Genomic DNA, 21,996 nt, shown 5'->3' with positions numbered 1-21,996 from the left:
AGATATAATGAAGATGAGATTAGGTTGAAGGCTCATCAGGAACATACCCATGATTCCCCTTCTCCAGGAGTAGTAATGAGACACAGGAAAAAACTAAGGAAATCCTAGGGAAAAAACATAAGTACTTTTAAATCAGAGGGGACATGGCTAGAGGTGAGGTTAGCATCACTCAGCTTGGTGTCCCATCACCAGCACATACCAGGGCTATGCTACCTCATTGGGAAAGGAATCCTGGCCATACCAAATAAAAACATGCAGTACAATGTTTTCTGAACTGGCTTATCACTAATGTAGCAGACTTTTCCCAACTGGAAAGTTATTCCCCTAAAGCAAGAGCATTTTATATTTCTACCGACAAGGTTGGGCTGGCCCTAGTACCAGCATATGCCTGGAGTAAAAGAAATACGGCCCTAGGACAGTAGTTTCCAATAACCAAACTGTAGAGACCAGGTTCTTCTGTGGATATATTTATCTTCCTCCCCAGTCCCCTCAGACTGATAAATGACTGATAATTTAACTGAATTCATTCAGAGGGATACCTTAAGTTCTAAAAGGATGAGGCCAACAATAGCCATGTAAATAGTCACTACTTAGGGGGAATAGGAGGCAAAAAATAATGTCAGCTCCCATTCACATCACCCACAGGGAAATTGAAGAACACTAATCATACAAGAGATAGGGACAGAATATACAAGACCACAGATGAGAAGAACATTAAGTGGGGTGGGGAGAGAAAACAAATAATGGAATAGCAGCATTTTAAGTGGCACTACAAACAGCAAAGATTAGATTCAACTACAGAAAATAAACTGCAGAGAGTCAGAATTAGACTAAAAAGTAACAGCAAATGAAGTAGATAAAATATGAAACACAGATCAGATATCTAATATATGAATAATGGGTATTCATTTAGTAAATTGTTTTGGACATCTCTGTGATTGGCTTAAAACAAAACACAGAACATACAAAGATATTAGAAGAAAACTTTCCTAATGTGAGAAAAAATTCGAACAGATGAAAGGGCTCATGATATACTAAGAAAAATAGCCAGACCTTTGTTACATCATGGTAAAATACTGGAGGTGGGGAAAGGTGGGAGGAGAAGAAAAGGAAAAATGAGTCTAGGATTGAGCTCTTTAATGACAGGAAACAATAGGGCAATTTGTACGGAAACTCCAAGGAAAAAATTATAAGCCAAGAATTCTATAATGAAATGAGTTCATATGTGAAGGCAAAAACATTCTCAGATATATTTCCTCAAATTTTTGTATACCACTCTTGTAATCTTCCTGAAAAAAAGAAAGAAAGAAAAAAAGAAAGAAAAAAAAACCCACCAACAGGTACTTGAATATTTCAGTCAACCAACAAACACAGCAAGATATAGATTTCAAAAATAGGAAGCTATGATATAAAAGACTGTCAGGTGGCAAGTCACAGAACACTATCCAAAACTAGCTCTAAAAAATGGAGCTTTGGTCGCCTCATATAATAAGTACAGGGGTATGCCGTCATCAGGTTTTTTCCCAATGGACTGGTCCAACAATTTCCTTAAAGACCAAGGTATTTTCCACCCATCCAATCCTTGTCCTGAGCAGGTTAGCTTTCATCTTCATGAATACATAGCTCCTGCGAAGACAGACATCACTGCTCACACATCCATGAGGGACGAGAGGGTCAAAAAGAAAGCTTTCTAATCACACAACTCTTTTTAATCAAAAAGTATTTCCCAGGAGTTTTCCAACAATATCTCCTTACATGTAATTAGCCAAAACTACGACACATGGCTATCTGTAGCTGCACAGGAAGCTAGGAAAGTATTTGTCACTTTCAGGCTCTATCATAGACAGATGGTCTTGGAGAGTTGGAAAGAGGGGAAGTGAATGACTGTCAACCAAGTGTGTAGTGTCCACCAGCATATAAAAGTAATTATAATTATTGTAAAGTTTTGCAAAACATTTGTATGTTATTTCTGGAAAGATTAAGATATTTTTTGACGTATTACATCCAGACAAAACTTAGAATATACCAACAAAAATCAAAAGGGGTTGTGGGGGTAAGAAAGAGCGTATGGAGGTCATGGTAAGTGCTCCAACAGTTACGGGTAAAATAGTCCCTCCTTCTCTCCTGAATCTCTTTCCTGTGTTGATAGGGAGACCTATACATACCAAAAGGGGTAATCCTTGCTCTTGGAAATGGTCAAGAGATAGGAACAGTCATATAGAGTTATCTAGACAGTATGACAAGCACCATCCTGTGAGTTCAGCATTTCCCCAACTCCCCACTCTCACTCCTTCCTCGGGCTACACCAAAACTAAATTACCACTTCTTTAAGAAATTCAGATATTGAGCTTATCCATCTGGCCCATTCTCACCTACTGAAAACCCCTTCTCTGGTGCTCACTCCCCACTGTGAAAACTGGTAGGTGATATTGGAGACTCTTAAATCCATGCTCCTGACTCAATTGTCCAGGTTCTGCATCCCATCCCACCCTCCCCGCCCCCATTCCCACAAGGGTCCCCTTTCTACTGTGTAATATCAATTCTCTCCTCTAAACTTCAATCAAGATAAGGTGTTAACAAAGGAAGAGGAGTAAAGAGAAAAGTCATGGAGATTAAAAACTGTATCCATTATTTCTCAGTCTTTGACCAATGTAAGACATTACATCCTATTTTTTGAGGGGAAGAGGGCTTCTTCATACTCCTTTCAATTCTCTCTCCACTCCCAACAGATTTTCTTCCATGATTCATCCTCCCCTGAAAACCAATACACTCAGCCCTAATGCTCATAACCATGTCAGTAAAAGGTCTATTCTTTACTGAGACCAGAACAATGAAAAGGACAGGGCTTTCTGCAACATTGAAAGATAAAGGAAAGCTAACACTTGTCTACCTCCAGCATTTCCACAAGCCACCACAGTCCACGGCTATGGTCACCTGAGCTTTCAAGGGAGGGCTAGGTGGTATGGAGTGGGAAAGTCAGGGAAAATTGGGCATTCAATGAATTTGATCCATCAATCCTCAATTTTGGACCACCCCAAGCAGAAGCCTCCTAGCAAGTGGAGGGTTCCGCAGCTGGCTCCTGTTAAGCAGTTTCCTGAGAAACCACCACTACCCTTCCCCGCCTCATTAAGCACATGAAAAACATCTGTATCTACCAGGAGCCTGACCCAAGATTTATTCCTCTCTCTTTCAACCACATGAAAATTCACAGTGGGACTGTCTCAAGGGCAGTCCAGGAGTTCAGCCACACCTCTGTCTAGCATGGTCAGCAACTGCTTGAGTTCCTCATTTTCCCTGGGAACTGCTGTCTCCTGCTTCTAGAGGTTTCTCACCACTGTCAGGAACAACACTCCCTCCTTTCTACAAGATGGAACAGGACAAGTACAAGAAAGAGGAACAAACAGCTCAAAACACAAGGTATTCCAGCGCGCTTCTTCCAAGGTTTTACACCCTAGTCTCCCCACAAACGCCCCCTCCATCCTTACCTGCTGTTGGCTTCACCAATTTTCCTTGTGGTGGTTTTCTTCCCATCTGACTGCTTTGGGTTGTTGAAAATGTCAGTCTCTGGGTGGGAAAAGAGAAGAAGGAGGGGGAGTGGGTGCCATGGAAAGTATGATTTCTCTCGGGAATGCTTCCCATCACCTCCAAAGACTAGCTTCCCCCAGCAATTCCACCTTTCCCCTAGCAATTCCACCTTTCCCCCAGCATCTACTGCACCTGCTCCCACGGCTGCCCCAGCTCCTGCTTCTTCTTCTTCAGCTCCTAGTCATACTACACCTTCTAGGTGATTAGCAACTATTGGAGGATGTTATGGACAGGACGTGACCACAGGTTGACCTGTGAGCAGGACCCGGACAATTGGAGGCTCCTGCTTGCTCCCCATCCTTGAAATGTACATTCTGCCCACAGTTCCCACAGCCAGAGCCATTTCAAGGACACAACCTTAAGACAGCAATGTGTTGTTGAGACCATCTGGATGGTATGCGGGGCCAAACCAGGTTAAGGACACTATACAAACTCAAGATTCTGATGCACAGGTGCAGAAATCTACTTATCTTGCAGCCTCTGAGACAAGCCTGATAAGTAGTTTTCCTTGCTTATTATAACTGCCACCTAGGAATCTGGAGTGGCTGCCTCTTTCTTCCCTCGCTACTTGTCCTCCGTGTAGAGTGGCCAGGTTGCAAACCAGCAGCAACCGTTGCAGTCGCTTTAATGCAGGGAAACATTAAACAAGAATGACACACGCAGGACCCCCAGAGCCACCAGCCAGGGGAAATAAGTCACAGCCTACACAAGTGGAGAAAAAGAACCGTCCCTTCTCCACATGAGTGTGGAGAGCAAGTTATGGGAGGTGTGCCGTCCTCCCCTGCTCCCGGAAGCTAAGGCTTGGTCCCCTACCTCCTTCCATGCCTTGCCCAGGTTGTGCAGCCCCGTATCCTGTTCCTCGAGCTCCTGTTACTGAGCCCGCACAGCAGCACTCGTCTCCTTGTGTATCTGCACCCAGGCCAGGAGCAGGGCAGGAAAGAACTGCCGTTCTTTTAAGCCAGTGGTTCTCAGACATTAGCAGGCATCAGCATCACCTGGGGAGCTTGTTAAGGCTGACTGCAGAGCCCACCCCCGGAGTTTCCAATAAAGTAGATCTGGGTGGGGCCCCAGAATTTGCATTTCTAGCAAGTTCCAAGGTGATGCTGACGTGCTGGTGGAGGGATCACACTGCTCTAAGCTCTACCTTAGCTTCTTGTCCCTTCCCATCTTCTTCCTACCAGACTCTCAGCAGCCTTCACTGGCAAGAAGTAACTGTGGGCACTTTACTTCCCCTCTGTGCCCATTCCATCTTCTAGGACAAGATCTGTTTCCCTCAATCTTCTCTTCATTAGGCACTCATTTATTCTATCCATCAGTCATGCTGGAGTAAGGCAACTAAATAGCTTTTGAAGACTCCCAGGTGATTCCATGGTATAAGGTTTCAGAACCACTAGATGGTGATCATTGCCCATCTCCACAGGTGAAGAAAACCTCTGCCGCCACTTCCCCTTGGGCACCTTCCGCAATACGGAACATCAGGGACTGGGGCCCCCATGGGTCCATTACACCTCTCCAGTCCTCTCTCATCTGGAGCACACCCTGTCAACTTCAAAGGGAGGCTAAATCTCTGAAACACTTCTGCTGTCCTCATTCTGCGTTAAGATCCTGGGGTTTCAAGCCCCCCAGAGCAACCCCTCCTATCAAGTGCAGGAAGTTCAAGAAGAAGGGAGGTTCATCCCTTTGCTGACTCATGCCCAACTTACCCCCATGAGACATGGCGACAGAGAAGGTGGCTAAGGTCACGGTCTCACAAAGACAGCACCACTGCCCTCTCCACCGTGATGCATCCCCTTAGCCTCAGGCAAAGGAGCAGAACTCACCATTCCCTGGATCCAGGGCAAAACATCCTGCTGGGGTAAGCTAGACCTAGCCGAGCCCCAGCAGTGGTTGAGCACGCAAGTGTAGGTGTCCGAAAGCGGAAAAAAAAAAAATAGGGAGCCACCAAGTAGACACAAGGCAAATGCTATGTGAGCCAGGACAAAGTCGGAGTCAAGGAAGTGGAAACTAATGAGAAAGCCCCCAGCTGCTACCTGGAATCAGAGCCCCTTCCTCGTGAGGTTCCACGATGCCTTCTGAGACTAGGAAGGTGTTAGGAGAAGCAGGCTTTCCTCCAGCTTTCTGCAAATCAATGTAAGTCAAAAGTGCTGGAGCCTACCCAAGCATGGCTTCTTAACTTTAAGGACATCCCCCTCTAGTACCTAATCATACTTTATTAAACCAGAAAATACTTCAGAAATCAAAAAGTCAGATTTTCTTATTTAACAAAAAAGGGAAACAAATCAGTCACACACAATGAGAGGCAAAGCCAGAAGTAAATCCAAATGCTGTAATTCCAAGTTAATTTTTTCCACGGTACCATATTTCCTCACTAATTCATCTCCACCACCTCTATTCATTTCCCAGCCAGCCTAGCTAAGCCAAAGAATGAATGCTTACCTAGTTGAGCCAGTCTCCAAAAGCCTGATTGCTCAGAACTCCTTGAGACCCACTTGCTTTCTCATTGGACAGTCTTGGGTTTCCAAAGAGAAAGAGAGAAGAAAAGAAAGAAATAGGAATTGTCAAGAAATTATATGAGGAAAGTCACAGGAGTGGCTGACTAATGCCATCCTTCCTATGAATTCCAAGTGTCTTTAGTGCAGAGACCCAGGCTCCCAGGGCCAGCCTCGTTGCTCACTAGTTCTCAGTCTGGGATCCACCTTAGAAATGCTTGGGGAAATTTTAAAATTCCCCATGCCCAGATCCGTTAAATCAGGATCTCTGAGTAGGAGACCCGGGCAGCAGGATTGTTAAGGCTTCCCAGGTGATTCATTGTGTAGAATCACGGCTCTAACAAGCTATATGTTAGTTCCTCTCCCAGACTCTAAGGCTGATCAGCTGGGGGATAAGCTTTCTGGGTGGGAACAAGCTGAGTATTAGAGAGGGCAGTTCTTTGGCAGCAATGTAAAAATTAAATTTAAGCAGCCACTCAGTAAGGAATAAACTCATGCTTTAGTTTAAAAATGAAGCCTCAGGCTTCCCTGGTGGCGCAGTGGTTGAGAGTCCGCCTGCTGATGCAGGGGACACGGGTTCGTGCCCCGGGCCAGAAGGATCCCACATGCCGCGGAGCGGCTGGGCCCGTGAGCCATGGCCGCTGAGCCTGCGCGTCCGGAGCCTGTGCTCCGCAGCGGGAGAGGCCAAAACAGTGAGAGGCCAACGCACCGCAAAAAAATAAATAAATAAAGCCTCTAATTTTATTGAGTCAACCTTTGCTTCTCTTCCAGATTGTTTTCTCCTTTTCTGTTCTATAAAATTATTGAGCTAAAGCAATAATGCTAATGGGATCAATACTGAACATCATTAGAGGTAGATGTCATGCCTTTTCTTAACAGTCTTCAGTGAAGGCGTGGAGCTGAAAAAAAAAAAACAAAAAACTATGTTTGCTCCCTTCATATGTCTGCTAAACTGGTTGCCTGATGCATTAGTCCTTTTTCCACTCCCCCAGACCAGCAGTCCAATCAAGGCTCACCTAAAGGATGACCTGCAGGGAAGAAATCTTGTAAGGCTTTATAAGAGAAGCACTTGCCTGGCTATCATTTAACTATTCCAGCTCGATAGAATTGCTAAGGTGTTATCAGCTGGCTAGGACCTGGATAGCAGAAAAGAGGAAGGCAGCTCATAGGGAAGAGAAAACACAGAGGCAGGAAACCATAAAGTTGGGAAGCTCGTCATATTACACTGGAACTACTCAACTATATGGCTCACCATTTCTCTTTGATTCCAGGTAAGCAAACTGGACACTGTTTCAGGTGTTTCTTTATAAATGAGTTCAGAGAGGCAGCATGGTGTAATGAAAGATAGCAGGACTTGAAGTCAGGATCAAACCTGATGTGTCACTAACTAGCCCTATCTTTGTCCTTGAGGGAAGTTTTTTAACCTCCCTTAGCCTCAGCTTACTCACCTGTAAAACAGAAATAATAAAATCTACTTCACAGGGTTGTTTTAAAGATTAGTGTTTTTGTACGTAAGTACCTAGTATCGTGAGTGAAAAGAAAGGGCATTCTACAAATAATTGTGACAACAAGAAAAATAACCATAGCATTTGTACTCACAGCAGCAGTTGTTATTGATTCATACTGACAGAAAAATAGTTCACTTATATACCAAACTGAAAGCTCTCACTTTATTTTATTCAGGTTTTAGGTTTTTATTTTGTGAAAGTTTGACACGAGTAGTATTCATAGGTATGGAACTGAAGCTTACAGTTATAAACAAAATTCCTTTAAGGAAGCCCTTTTAATTTCTAGTTTTAAGGTACTGGAATGATATGAGAAGGCTTAAGACAACATTTTCAGTCCCTAAATCAGTGAGACCACATTAACCAAATGGTCTCTAGTTTTTAAAGCAATGAGAAAAAAAGAGATCAATTCTATAATGAATACAGTGTACAGAAGTGGAGAAATGAGTATAAAATGAAAGAATATGAAATCAAGAGAAACATCTTGCCATATATATGAAGACGTAACTCATTCTTTAGCAGAATGAGTAAAGAAAATTATGACCAAATGCAACCTGGCAAAAAGGTGTATGAAAACTTCCTCCTACGGGTGGTGAGTGTATCAGACAAATTATCAGCAAATACATAGATTACTTTCTAGATCAGAGAAAAGCATTAAATAACTGTATAGCCTTAGGAATATTTCTTAATCTCTCTGAGCATCAGTTTTTCTTTTTAATTTTATTGGAGTGTAGTTGGTTTACAAAGTTGTGTTAGTTTCAGGTGTACAGCAAAGTGATTCATTTTTACAGATACATATATTCATTCTTTTCCAGATTCTTTTGTCATATAAGTTATCACAGAATATTGAGTAGAGTCCCATGTGCTATACAGTAGGTCCTTGTTGGTTATCTATCTTATATATAGTAGTGTGTGTATATTAATTCCAAGCTCCTGATTTATCCCTCCCCGCCCCCCGCCCCGCCGATGCTCCTCTCTGAGCATTAGTTTTCTCTTCAGTAAATTTGGGATAATATTAATGAAACTCTATTGCTGTGTATGTGGAATTAATAGTCAGTGGTGCATGGAAAGCACTTAATATAGTGCTTTTCACTTTGTTGTTGTCTATTATTTTTGTCTCTGCTGCTGGAATTAAAATAATTTAATAGCAGGATTTGAAGACTTATCAGAGAATAATGACCTAGCTAATTTTCACTACCTGATCCTGCCCTAAGATTAAAGTGAAATATCAGGTATATTACAGGCTCCCAGCATCCTTACTTATTCTTAGTTTGTTCAGTAGGAAATCTAAACTTAAAGTACTTAACAGGAGTTCTGGGTTTTAATCAAGCAAGCTAGTTATGTTAAGGGATGACACCTCTTATCACCTGTTATTGTTTTTTCTACAAAGTTTTGATCAGAAAGCTGTGTTGCAAAGACTTTTCAATTTCGAACAATGGGAAATCCTTTCTAATTAGTTACCAAACTCTCCTTGTCCTATGTCTGAACAACATTCAGGGAGTGTGTGAGAAGTCAAGGGGAAGAAGCACGCAGAATAGTATGCTAGAATGCAGTTTGCCTGTTGGGGCACTCATCCTTAAGCAATGACCACAGCAGATTTTGCAAAGGGCATGGTAAACCTTTCCATTTTATTTGCTTATTCACTGAATATTTCTTAAGCATTTAGGAGTGACCAACTGTTATAACAAGCAACCCCAAAATTTCATTGGTTTTGCACTACCTGATTTAGTTCTTATACACAAAGTCAAATCAGACATTCCTGATCAGCAGCTTTCATCCAAGTAATGACAAAATCCCAGATATTCCCATTAGTGACTCTGCCATGTCCTAGGGTCTTTTCAGAGTCCTCTGCCCAATGCTTTATTCTCAGCCAGGCAACAGGCAAAAAGAAAGAGACCTCAGAAAGTTGAGACCCTGGCACCCATCCACCTCAGCTCAGAATAGATACACATCACTTCTCACAGTGCATTGGCAAGAACTATTTACATTGGACTCCTCTGGTAGTGCAGTGGTTAATAATCTGCCTGCCGGGACTTCCTGGTGGTACAATGGTTAAGAACCCCCCTGCCAATGCAGGGGGCACGGGTTCGAGCCCTGGTCCGGGAAGATGCCACATGCTGCGGAGCAAATAAGCCTGTGCACCACAGCTACTGAACCTGCTCTCTAGAGCCCACAAGCCACAACTACTGAAGCCCGCACGCCTAGAGCCCGTGCTCTGCAACAAGAAAAGCCACCGCAAAGAGAAGCCCACGCAACACAACTATGAGTAGCCCCTGCTCGCGGCAACTAGAGAAACCCTGCGCACAGCAATGAAGACCCAATGCAGACCAAAAAAATAATAATTAAAAAGAAAAAGAGAAAAAGGAATCTGCCTGCCAATTCAGGGGACACGGGTTCAAGCCCTGGTCTGGGAAGATCTCACATGCTGTGGAGCAACTAAGCCTGTGAGCCACAACTACTGAGCCTGCATGCCACAACTACTGAAGCCCACACACCTCAAGCCCATGCTCCGCAACAAGAGAAGCCACTGCAATGAGAAGCCCATGCACCACAATGAAGAGTAGCCCCCTCTTGCCACAACTAGAGAAAGCCCGCGTGCAGCAACGAAGACCTAAAGCAGCCAAAAAAATAAATATAATTAATTAATTAATTTAAAAAAAAAAACTAGTTACATGGTCTCACTTAGATGCATGGGAAGCTGGGAAAAGTAGACAGGTAGTCAGTCCCCAGAAATAAGTCTATACTATGGCAGGAGAGTGTGATTCTGTGTTGCTCAGCTAGCCATCAGTGCCATAAGCACCCAGTTGCTGGGGACAGATCAATTTAAAAAAAGTGAATCCTTCTCATCATGAAGCTTGCAGTCTAGTTTATCTTTAATTAGACACTCCTCCTAATGGCTCAGTGTGTTGAATTGCCTTTCATCAATTTAACTCTCATCCCTGTCTACATTGTGGAACTACATGTCCCAGAATCCTTTCCTGGTACCATTCAATGTTAGATCCTGCCAATTAGACTTTCACAAAATTTTAGAGAAGAATCATTTTTCTCAATAGCAGCTGTTTGCAGGCAGAGGAGATCATTTTTGGCAGCACTCTTTGGCTTTCAGTGCTTCTCCCAGGAATCACCTGCTATAAGCAGGCAGCTGAGATCATCAACAGAAGCTTCCAGTGGCTCCAGCCATCCTCCTGGGAATAACCCACTTCACTACTCCATGCAGCTAGGATCACTGATAGTGGCTCTCCAGCAATCCTGTACTTTCAAATTTGCTAAATAATCATCTTCTGGACTTTCTCTCCCACAGCAATTCCAATGTTCTGGGTTAATTTTATTCCTACACAAATACTAATTTCTGTTTTCTGACAAAACCTGAACACAGGATTAAAAAGTTCAGTCAGTGCATTTATTCAGTAATTCAAAAAATATTTTTCCTTGCCTGATGTATGTCAGGTTCTGTGCTAGAAGCTAGAGAATACAATTTGACAGGCCCAACAGATAAACTTCTGGCTTCATTGTGCTCACTTGTAATAATCTCAGTGAGAAACACATTGTAAAACATAATAAATAAATTCTGAAGAGTACTTTAAAGAAAAACTGTAGGGTGCTGTGAGAGAGGAGTTTTTTCAAGAGAAGTAAAATAAAAGCTTGGGTGGGTAGACTCCTACCGCACTCATCAAATTAGAAAATCAAGAGTAACTCAATGCTATATTACTAGTCCAAAGAAATTTGGGAGCTTCCCTGGTGGCGCAGTGGTTGAGAGTCCGCCTGCCGATGCAGGGAACACGGGTTCGTGCCCCGGTCCAGGAAGATCCCACATGCCGCGGAGCGCCTGGGCCCGTGAGCCATGGCCACTGAGTCTGCACGTCCGGAGCCTGTGCTCCACAACGGGAGAGACCACAACAGTGAAAGGCCCGCGTACCACAAAAAAAAAAAAAAAAAAAAAAAAAGGAATTTGGCAGAATTCATGGAAGGTATGACTAATTAGATGTCTTTAATGCCTCTGAGTTGTAATATATCACCACAGGGGTCACAATATGTCAAGGTCACAATAAATATCTTCCAGAGGCAAGAAACCCTACTTTGTTCTTATGTAGTAGGACAAAATATTTCATATTATCTATATCACTCAAGGATTTGGGATATCAGTGAAATTTAAAAAACCCAATTGACTATAAATACAACTTCAATATATGTAACTATTAGAATTTTAGAGTAAAATCCATTAGAGAAGAATCAAGTAAAGCAGAGTAGACAATTCTGGTCAAGAAAAGATGGTGTTTATAGTCTTCCCACATGTTAATTCCATTTGTCAGTCAATGGCTAACATGCTTATTCATTTTATGTTTTATAAACTGGATTAGAGAAAGACCACCAACATTCACTGTTGGGTTGTGTACTAGCTGTCTGAAAAGTATAAGATGTAATTATGTGTTCATTTTCTTTCACTATTAATGTTAATATAGTTAATAACAATTAATTAATATTTATTAACAACTTGGAAAAAGAAAAAATCATGGATGGACAACCATAACACTCCACCCTAACCACAACTAGAATATATAAAATGTTTATAAAAATCTGCTTGGTTCTTTATACCTCTTTAACCTTCAGAGATAGGCCTTTCAATTTACCTGTTTCCAACCTTTAAATATAATCAAGGAGATCTCTTGTAACCTCTGCCCAGTAGTTCAAAGCTCAGCAGCTGGCCAGTCTAGCTGCTTGCCCTATGGTGTTATTGCCCAGAAGCAGAGACCAGCCTTACTCTTTGTAAATAAGCTTCAGCATACACTTATCATTCAAAAATATTTATTGAACAACTTATGTATGTTGGGCCCTGGAAATACAACCGAAGAGGACTTAAATGATTCCTGTCCTTATAGAGCTGGGAGAAGGAGGGGGGTGGGCAGGAGGCGGAAGAACAAGGAGGAAGTGGGACATCCATGAAAGGAAGTACAGGGGCAACTAATCCAAACTTGACAGATTTGAGTTTCCCAGAAGAAAGACCTTCTAATTAAGACCTAAAAGATGCTAAGAAAATTATTTTGGCACAGAAAAGAGGTAAAATAATCCTGACAGAACGAGCAGCCTCGGGGAAACCCAGAAGTAAGAGAGACCATGGCAGATGTCCTTTTGGAGGAATTGGAAAGAACGTGGCTGGATTTTACATTAGTGCTGAGCAATATAATAGGTGAGGGCAGAGAATTAACAAGGAATAGATATTACAGGAAATGGTAGAGGCCATATTAGAGAATTTGAACTTTAAGAGCAGTGTGGAGCCTTTGAAGGGTATAAACTAGGGGAACAGTTGGATCAATTTTGTATTTTGGAAATTTCATTCTGGCTACCATGGGGAGAAAGGAAAGGAAGGGGAGAAAGATGGGAGGAGGAAGAGGATGTGCCATATAGAAGATTATCGCCATAACTCAAGTATTGATAAAAAAAAAATCATGGTAGTTTCACCTATGTCAGTGAGTCTTTCTCTGGATTTACTGACTACTACTGTGTTTTATTTATTGAACACCTTTGTTTGTTTCCTGACTTACCCCTCATAGCCCTTTCTAGATGTTGAAGAACTATTACAAATTCATCTCACTAGCTGAATTTTTAATACACGGTACCAAATATACTTGAAAGTAACTTATTGCCAGGCTGTCCCTCTGCTGATTGCTCAACCGTGTATTCCCCAACCTGGCCATACTAGGGTCTCAAGAAATACTGGGACGTGTACTTCTTGCCTACTGCAGACCTTTCTCTAAATAATTCCTACTTAACTACTTCCTATTTTCTGATGCTAAGACCCTTTGATTTGCTGTCATTCCTCTGTGAAACTGTCTGCTCCCCAAGTCTTTACCATGTTCCCCTACTCGCCCTATGACCTAAGCTCCAATTAATACATTAGCAAAAGCATGGACTCTAATGGGCATTGACACAGATCTTAGAATTTTGAACCCGCCCCAACCTACAGTCCTGAGACTGAAATCTGGTGTCATAGAAGTTTTCTCAGTCTGAATTTAATAGCTATTTTGACCAGAATAGGCAAATTCATCTTTTAAATATTATGAGAGCAATTATAAGTTTACAGGTACATTGATTCATCTATTCAGTAGTCATCGAAAGTCAGACCCTATGGTTAGAATTTAGCTAACCTCTGAAAAGGATAAAAAATGTTGAATGGTGCATAATTCTTCCTTCCAAGAAGTTAACGAGCCAGCTTGGAAGCCAAAGAATATGAACACTGAACATGTAGCTAATTTTGTAAGATATTTAATTATCTCAAAATGATAGATATCAATTTAATTTGAATGCTTACTGTGTGCTAGGCTCTGTGCCTAATGCATGACATGTCCTATACTTTTTAATTATTATAATAATCATGCAAAGCAGGTGTTATTATTCCAATTCTTAAAATAAGGAAATAAGATGCAAGGAAGTTAGATGACTTGTCCAAAATTGTACATATGGTAAGTAGTACAAGTGGATCCAATCCCTAGTCTGTTTTCCCTCAGGGGTTTTGCTTTTTACTCATATGCTATAGTGCTTGCCTTCTAATGCCCATGAATCATTTTATATTCTAATCTAAAACGCATTATGTTCACCTAAATATGTTCTGGAAAGGAATACAGTGGGATGAACGAAGACAAGAATGGCAGAATGCTTTCAGCTTTTATGGTAACTCCAGTTAATTTATTATAGCTAACTGAAACACTGTCTTAAGAGAAGTGATAGTAGTTGAAATAACCTATAAAAAGTATTTTGAGGCTGCATTTGAACTCAGTGTGAAAGAAAGCCATCTTTAATTTGTGATGTCTTCCCTGAAGTCAGAATAGAGAAGTTGTGATACTCAACTGTGTCAGTAGCTATCTGTGTGAAAGGGAGTCCACAAGACACAGCCATATACAATTGCCTAATAACAGTGAGGACATAAATGAATTTTGATATCCTATATCTGTCCTAAGCTAGCACCTTAAACTTCTACAATTTTCAATGCCTGTGTATCCAGCAATCCAGAAAAGAAAAGGCAAAAGAGAACTGTGAGGGAATAATAGGCCAAACCAGCATTTTCTAATATGGTAGCCATTAGCCACATGTGGCTTTCGAGCACTTAAAGTCTGGCTGGTGTGACTGAGAAACTGAAATTTTTATTTTACTTAATCTTAAGTAATTTAAATTAAAATGCTAGATACTCTATTTGGTTTCTGGAAAAGTTTAAATATGTTTAGAATAACTTGAGTATGTGATTCCACTTTTTAGCCATGTTATGAAATCTAAAAATGGATCAAGTAATTTCAATGAAAATTAACTTTCAAATTCAAATATGCTATAAGTATAAAATATACACTGGATTTTAAAGATTTAGCCCACACAGAAAACAATGTAAGATATTTAATAATTATTATGTTGATTATATGTTGAATATTTTGGATATATTGGATTAAGTCAAATATACTCTTCAAATCAATTTCACCTATTTCTTTTCACTTAATGCAATCAACTAGAAAATTTTAAATATATATGAGGCTCACATTTTATTTCCACTAGACAACATTGGACCAGATACTACAGATCACAAGGACAGGGAATGGAGGGTGGAAGTAAAGTCAGTATAGATTTAATTGAGCATTCAGGTGGGTGGTTGTTCTAGGTCAGTGTTTCCAGGTCTTTATTTTTCCCCCATTATCGTTCCTAAAGGTGCCTTTTTAGACAATTTTTTCCTAGTCGCTCTCGCCATGAAATTTGACCACAAAAGATATACTGTACAGTATATCTGCTTATATACTGTGGACCTTTGGAGGGGACCACAAACCATTCTAATATCTGAGACGTTCTTGCCCAGAGTGTACTTAATAGATTGTCCCTTTGAGGGTGATATTATTCCCATTGAGAGTTCATGGGTTATGAGAATTGGGAAGAATTAAGTGACCAGAGGTCCTAGTGAGGATAGAAGGTGACTTCAGACAGTGTGAAGCAATAACAAATAAGGGGTTATGAGTTAAGTGGGAAAGGGGTAAGTTGAAGAGGAGATAGAAGAACTATAATGAGCCTCTCATGCAGGGCATAAAGCATTAGGACTAGTGCCCACAATTATCCAACACAGTTTTTCTTTGCCTATACCTTTGGATGACACATTTTTCAGGTACAAGTTGGGGCAACACCTAACTCACAGTAATGTCAATTGTACAATGAATATGTATCATCGATATAAGAGGTGCTGTGTATATCACTAATTCCTCCCATACAGATGCCAATTCTATAATTTGGGATGAAATGAGGAAGTTAAAAAATATATATATCATGTGATAGCTTCATTTCCAGGTGTTGGAATTTAATAAACCAAGCACTACCCCAGCACGAGCTCCTCCCTGGTTTTTCCCTTCCTCTCGTCTTCACTGCTCATGTACCTATAGGAATGTCAAATGAGGGTAATTGGCACTAGAGGAAGATGAACCCCAAAATGTAGGGAAATGGTCAATCAGTGCAACTTCCTGCAAATGAAGATTCATGTAAATAAAATTTGTTTCCATAGTATCCATCTCATAAGGTAATTTCATATAATTTAAGAGGCAAAATGAGGCAATATCTACCCCCTAGATGTTGTCAGAAAGTAATTTTCTTAAAACACATAGAGTAGAAGCTTGGAACTTGTATGTCATGAGATAATAACATAACGGTAAACAGACAAAGAAATCTGTATTAAGTCTTGGGTGATAAAAAGAGAAGTGATGAGTAAGTATTTTCCAAGTTTTTGCTACTACTGTCCAAGGGCACAGGTACCTTGGCCAACTGACAAAGTGTTCAAGTTTTCTTCGCAGAGCTATCCTTGTAATGAAGATGAGTATCATAGCTTCATGATAATTAAAAAGCATCATTTAACTTATTTTATCCTGACTCAAGCAAATTTCTGCTTTAAATTTAGCTTTGCAAATAGGCCCTTCTGACCAAAAAAACTCCCCAGATGATCAGCTGTTTTACGTTTTCCCGCCAGTCAGTAGTGATATTTTTCACTGAAAATTTATGAGCTAGCAATTTAAATAAGTCCTTTGGATGCACTCAAAATGTACTATGTTATAAACCTAAACCCATAAATTCCTCCCCCTTTCCTGCTGTTCCTTTATTCCCTCTCTGTATAAATAGGGGAGGAGAGTGAGGCTATCACCTAAGCTAAATGCTGGGAATTTTTCTGAGAATTCTTGCTCTCCTTGGTTCTTGCTTTACTCTTAGTCATTGCAGCCCATCACCTCTTCTGTGTAACACATGCACATCACCATGGCTACTGTCTGAAGTCCCTCATCAACGCCCCCCAACTTCTGTAAAGGTCTTTCTGTCACTTGTTTTTCTTTCAAATCAATTATCACCTTAAACACTACTGTATTAACCCTGACTGACATGGCTAAAGAGACTAAGACAAAAAAGGGAACTTAATGACCCAAGTAACTAAGAATGGTAAGAGTGTTTCTGGCTTCAGCTGCAACTGGGTCTGCAGACTTAAGCAGCTTATTAGGTTTCTTTTTCTGTCCCTCAGCTCTGGGTTTGTCAATAGATTGGCCCCAGTCTCACCTTTTGCAAACAGACTTTCTCCACCTGGTGAGTGTCGTGGACATGGAGATGCACGGGCATGTCCCTTCCAGAAGGGACTTGCTGCCAGCTGCGGGGAACGCAGTGAGTCAACAGCCTCCAGCTGCCAGCTCCTTTCAGGTCTGCCTCAGCTGTGGAGAGCCACCTCACTGTAGGTCAGACCTTTCCCACGGTGGCATGCATCTGGGGACAAAGTTAGGCTGGCCAGCCATTTGAGGTCCAGGCAGGATGCTGATGGGCTTTTCTTACTCCAGAGCTCCCTGCCAGTTGGGCTGGGGCTTTGTCAAACCTGCACCACAATTCCTCTTCTCCCTCTGCTCAACAATGTATCTTTTCCATTGGATTGACCCCTAATAGACCCCTGTACCCCAAACTCCATCTCTGTCTGCCTCCAGAGCACCCAGCCTATAACAGTGGGTTTCATGGCCTAAATGACTGGGATTTCCAGAATCCCAGCTCCATGGTGCCAGGATCAGGGCTCAGCTTTCCCCCTCTAGCTCTGGTTAGAACAATCATAAGGATGGATTCTGATTGGCCCTATTTGGTTCACATTTCATTCCTTGGGGTAATTACCAGGGCCATGGAGTCAGGGGCTGTGTGACCACCACCAAGATCACAGAGTAAGGAAGGGTTATCTAAAGGAAGGAAAATGTTGTCCTTTGTAATCGTCCATACATTCAACTGAGGGCTCTTTCTAAAATAGAGATCTAAATTTGTTTTTCCTTTGTTTAAACATCATCAACTTTCCCCAATGCCTATAGCAGAATATTGGTGAAAAACATTCACAATAACATAAAACTCTCTAAAGGACACAGATGCAGCAAAACACCCCTTATTTTTGTGGGGCACATTACTTAGGAATGCTTTCTGCCTCAAATGGAGATTCCATTTTACATAAAAAGATATCTAGAGGAATGCAGTTGCTGCCTTTGGTTCAGCTGCTCCAATGTGTCAGGGCCAGCCGGCATCTTGGTTGTCCTCATGGCTTTTCATTTGCGGTTGCAACACGGTTGCCAAGACTTTAGCCATCATGACTTCAGTTAAGACAGGACAAAGGAGGAAGGAAGGAGACACACCAAAGCTTTCCCCAAGCCCCCACCCCCCCCACACACAAACCTCACCAGTTTCTACTAACAGTTTATGGATCAAAAATGAGTCACATAAAAACCTCTAGCTGCAGGGGGAGATGACTGATAAAGTAAGGCTCTATAGGAGTCATCAGGGGAGAAGGGGTTGGAATTCAAGCTAGATAAGAAGCAGAGTGAGAACAGGAGAGGGTTGTGAACTGACAATGAAAATGTTGTAGAATTGTAGATTCCAGCAAGTCAGGGTACCAGAGGAGGAAACTGGAATGAGAGGACATGGTGAGCAGAGAGTTAGAAAGCTTGAACTTGAGATTGTGGAGTTAGTTGAAGTTACTTGTATTGACAAGGTATAAGATAAGGACATAGGAGTCAGGGACTAAGTGGAAGAGTAAATAGTGGGAAGGAAACAAACCAGGAGACACCTCTGATTTAACAGCTTTTACAGGCCAAGCAAGTACCTGCCACAGAGCAGAAACTGGAAAAATGAATATTGACTGACTTCCCAGTCAATATTCATCTGCAATCTTGATGTCTCTCCTGAGATGGAGACCCTTTTGTCAAACAACTTTCTCCTCCCTGATGTCCTGTAGGTGCCTAGTGTCAGCATGCTCAGGATCAAATCATAATCCCTCAATTATTGTTTGTTTTTTTTAATAAGTTTATTTATTTTTATTTTTGTCTGCATTGGGTCTTTGTTGCAGTACGCGGGCTTTCTCTAGTTGCAGTGAGCAGGGTCTACTCTTCGTTTTGGTGAGCGGGCTTCTGATTGCGGTGGCTTCTCTTGTTGCAGAGCTCAGGCTCTAGGTGCACTGGCTTCAGTAGTTGTGGCACGTGGGCTCTAGAGCGTGGGCTCAGTAGTCCTGGTGCACGGGCTTAGCTGCTCTGCAGCATGTGGGATCTTCCTGGACCAGGGCTCAAACCCGTGTCCCCTGCATTGGCAGGCAGATTTCTAACCACTGTGCCACCAGGGAAGCCCTAATCCCTCAGTTTTGAGCACCCCATCCCTCTCTTATGTTCTCGGGTTAGCTTAATTGTATCTATTTATCTCGACTGGAAATCTGAGAGTTGTCCCGACTGCTCATCTTCCTCGCTTCCTTGATGTTGTTCCTCGCTTCCTTGATGTTGTTCCTTGCAACATCTTACCAGTTGCAAGGTTCAGCGGTGCTAACTTAGAATTGTCTTTCTGTTTCTCCTCTTCCTCCAACACCTTGGTCAGACGCGCCATCACCTCTTCCTCGGACTTTGACAGTCATCTTCGAAATTATCTCCCTATATAGAAATATTTTTCTTAAAACTGTTTTAATTAAAACTTTCTCAAATCTTAGAAGTACCATGTTAACCCCAATCTGTGAATCTAGGGAAAGTTGTACGAAATACCACCTCTTCCTATGCCCGCTGAATAAACTGATACCCATCTTTCTCATCTTTCACTTGGTCAACAACAAACATAATTAGTCATTTATAAGATTATTTTTACTGCTGTTTTTATAAAATGGGATCGATCCATATGCCCTGTATGCTAATTTAAAGGTTCCTGAAGCCAGTATCTAACACACTGATGGAGCTCCGTAATTTATGGGTTATGTTTCATTTTGTTACCCTTGCGTATCAGAGTAGTTATCACTTGTTATAATACATACTTAATTGCCTGTTAGAGTCTTAGCATTCTGAGGATAGAGGCCATGACTATCTTGTTTACTGATATGCTCTTACTACCTAGAGCAAAGTCTAGTGTCAAAAGCGTTTTGAATGAATGTACAAAGAGCGATAGCAAATAATGTGTCACTAAAACAAGAGCTGACATTTATTGAGAATGTACTATGGGCCAGTGCTATGAGAACAGGCTACGTGCTTACATGCATTATCTCTTTCACTACCCAAAACCTAGGAAGTCAGTACTGTTACTAGTTCATTTTATCATTGAGGGAATTGAACCTTAGAGAAATTGTCATTTGCCCAGAAGTCATGACTACTAGCTAAAGGATTCAGGACTTAATCATGGTCTGATTCCATGCTCTTAATAACTGTGGAGCTAACAAATGAATTACCTTTTTAAAAGTTTGAGCATATTTCAACATTTTCCTAAAATATACATTGTCACTCACTTGCATTTTATTACAGCATCTTTACTAGGGCATTTTAACTGATCAAGGAAGGAATGCAATTACAGAGAGCAACTCAGCATTTCTCATTCCTGCAGCCTCTCTGTTCTTGGCTGTGGCCAATAGGGAGTAACATTTACTGATAAATTCTTCATAGTTAGGATTTTAGTTTATATGACTTATTTCTTTTTTTGAGGCAGGGTTTTAAATAATGGGAATTTTTTTAATCTTGTTGGCAGCTCAAGCAACTAGTGTTAATATGTTTGCTCCAGTAAACCCTATTTTCATCTATTATATATATTTTCATTCTAATATGTATATTATGTATAGTGTATTCTATTAAGTATATTTGCTCTAAGGTTGAAGTAGTTATGACAGGGTATCCAAAATGTTCTTAAATATTTGGGCTTCCCTGGTGGGGCAGTGGTTGAGAGTCCGCCTGCCGATGCAGAGGACACGGGTTCATGCCGCGGTCTGGGAAGATCCCACATGCCGTGGAGCGGCTAGGCCCGTGAGCCATGGCCACTGAGCCTGCGCGTCCCAAGCCTGTGCTCCACAGTGGGAGAGGCCACAACAGTAAGAGGCCCACGTACTGCAAAAATAAAAATAAAAATATTATACGAATACAAGCCCCTCTTTTGTTTCCTATATGAACTAGCATGGAGAATGTTTTGTTTTCTTGGCAGGTTGGAGTAAAGGTAAAGTTTCAGATCTCCTGACAGCATTGCTTATTAATAATAAATGGTCCCTGAACTGCCATTTAGAGAAATGGGATGTGCAGAGCTGTGTGATGCTGGACTAGAAACATTTCTTTTTTGCCAGTTGGTATAGAAAAAAGACATAGAAAATGAGGCATTTGGTCAGGGGATTAAGAATTTTGAAAGCAGGGATTAAGAGGAAATTGAATCGTTTCTCCATGTGATGTGTAATATAAATCCCCTGTGCAGAAAAGAGTTAACAAAGCAGACCCAATTTCCATGCTTTGAAAGTCCTGCTTGCAAGGTTGACCCTTGGTTGGTATCTGGGAAGTTGGATTTCAGGGAAGCAGGGGGAACCATTCTCAGAACTGATGAGAGTGGCCCATTGTGCCTAAAGTGTGCAGACAATATTGTTTTTCCTGAACACCTGCTTTCCCTCTGGGAGTTTGGAATTTGGATGTCAGTCAGAGGGTGCCTACATGACCAGCCTCCAATAAAAACCCTGGGCACTGAGTTTTTAACAAGCTTCCCTGGTTGGCAACAGCTAGGAAGGAGTTATCACAACTCATTACCAGGGTGAATTAAGTGAATCTTGTGTTACTCCACTGGGAGAGGACCCTTCAAAACTTATATCCAATTTTCCCTGGACTTCATCCCATGAGCCTTTTCCCTTTGCTCATTGTACTTTGTAGCCTTTTGCTGTAATATATCATAGCTATAAGTATGACTGTTATACTGAGTCTTGTGAATTCTCCTAGCAAATCACCAAACCTGGGGGTGATCTTGGGGACATTCAACATAGCATCTTACTCACTATTACTAAAAATCTTCAGTTTATCACACACCCATTGAGTTTTCACTACGTGCCCAAGTATTTTTAAAACATTGGGAATGTAATAATGAATAAGGTGCATCCCCTATTAAGAGGCCTGTGGGCCAGTGTCGTGGTTCTCACCCAAGGT

This window comes from Globicephala melas, chromosome 5 (assembly GCF_963455315.2).
Source record: "Globicephala melas chromosome 5, mGloMel1.2, whole genome shotgun sequence".
NCBI lineage: Eukaryota > Metazoa > Chordata > Mammalia > Artiodactyla > Delphinidae > Globicephala > Globicephala melas.
The sequence above is the reverse complement of the archived record's forward strand: the minus strand, read 5'-3'. Positions refer to the sequence as shown.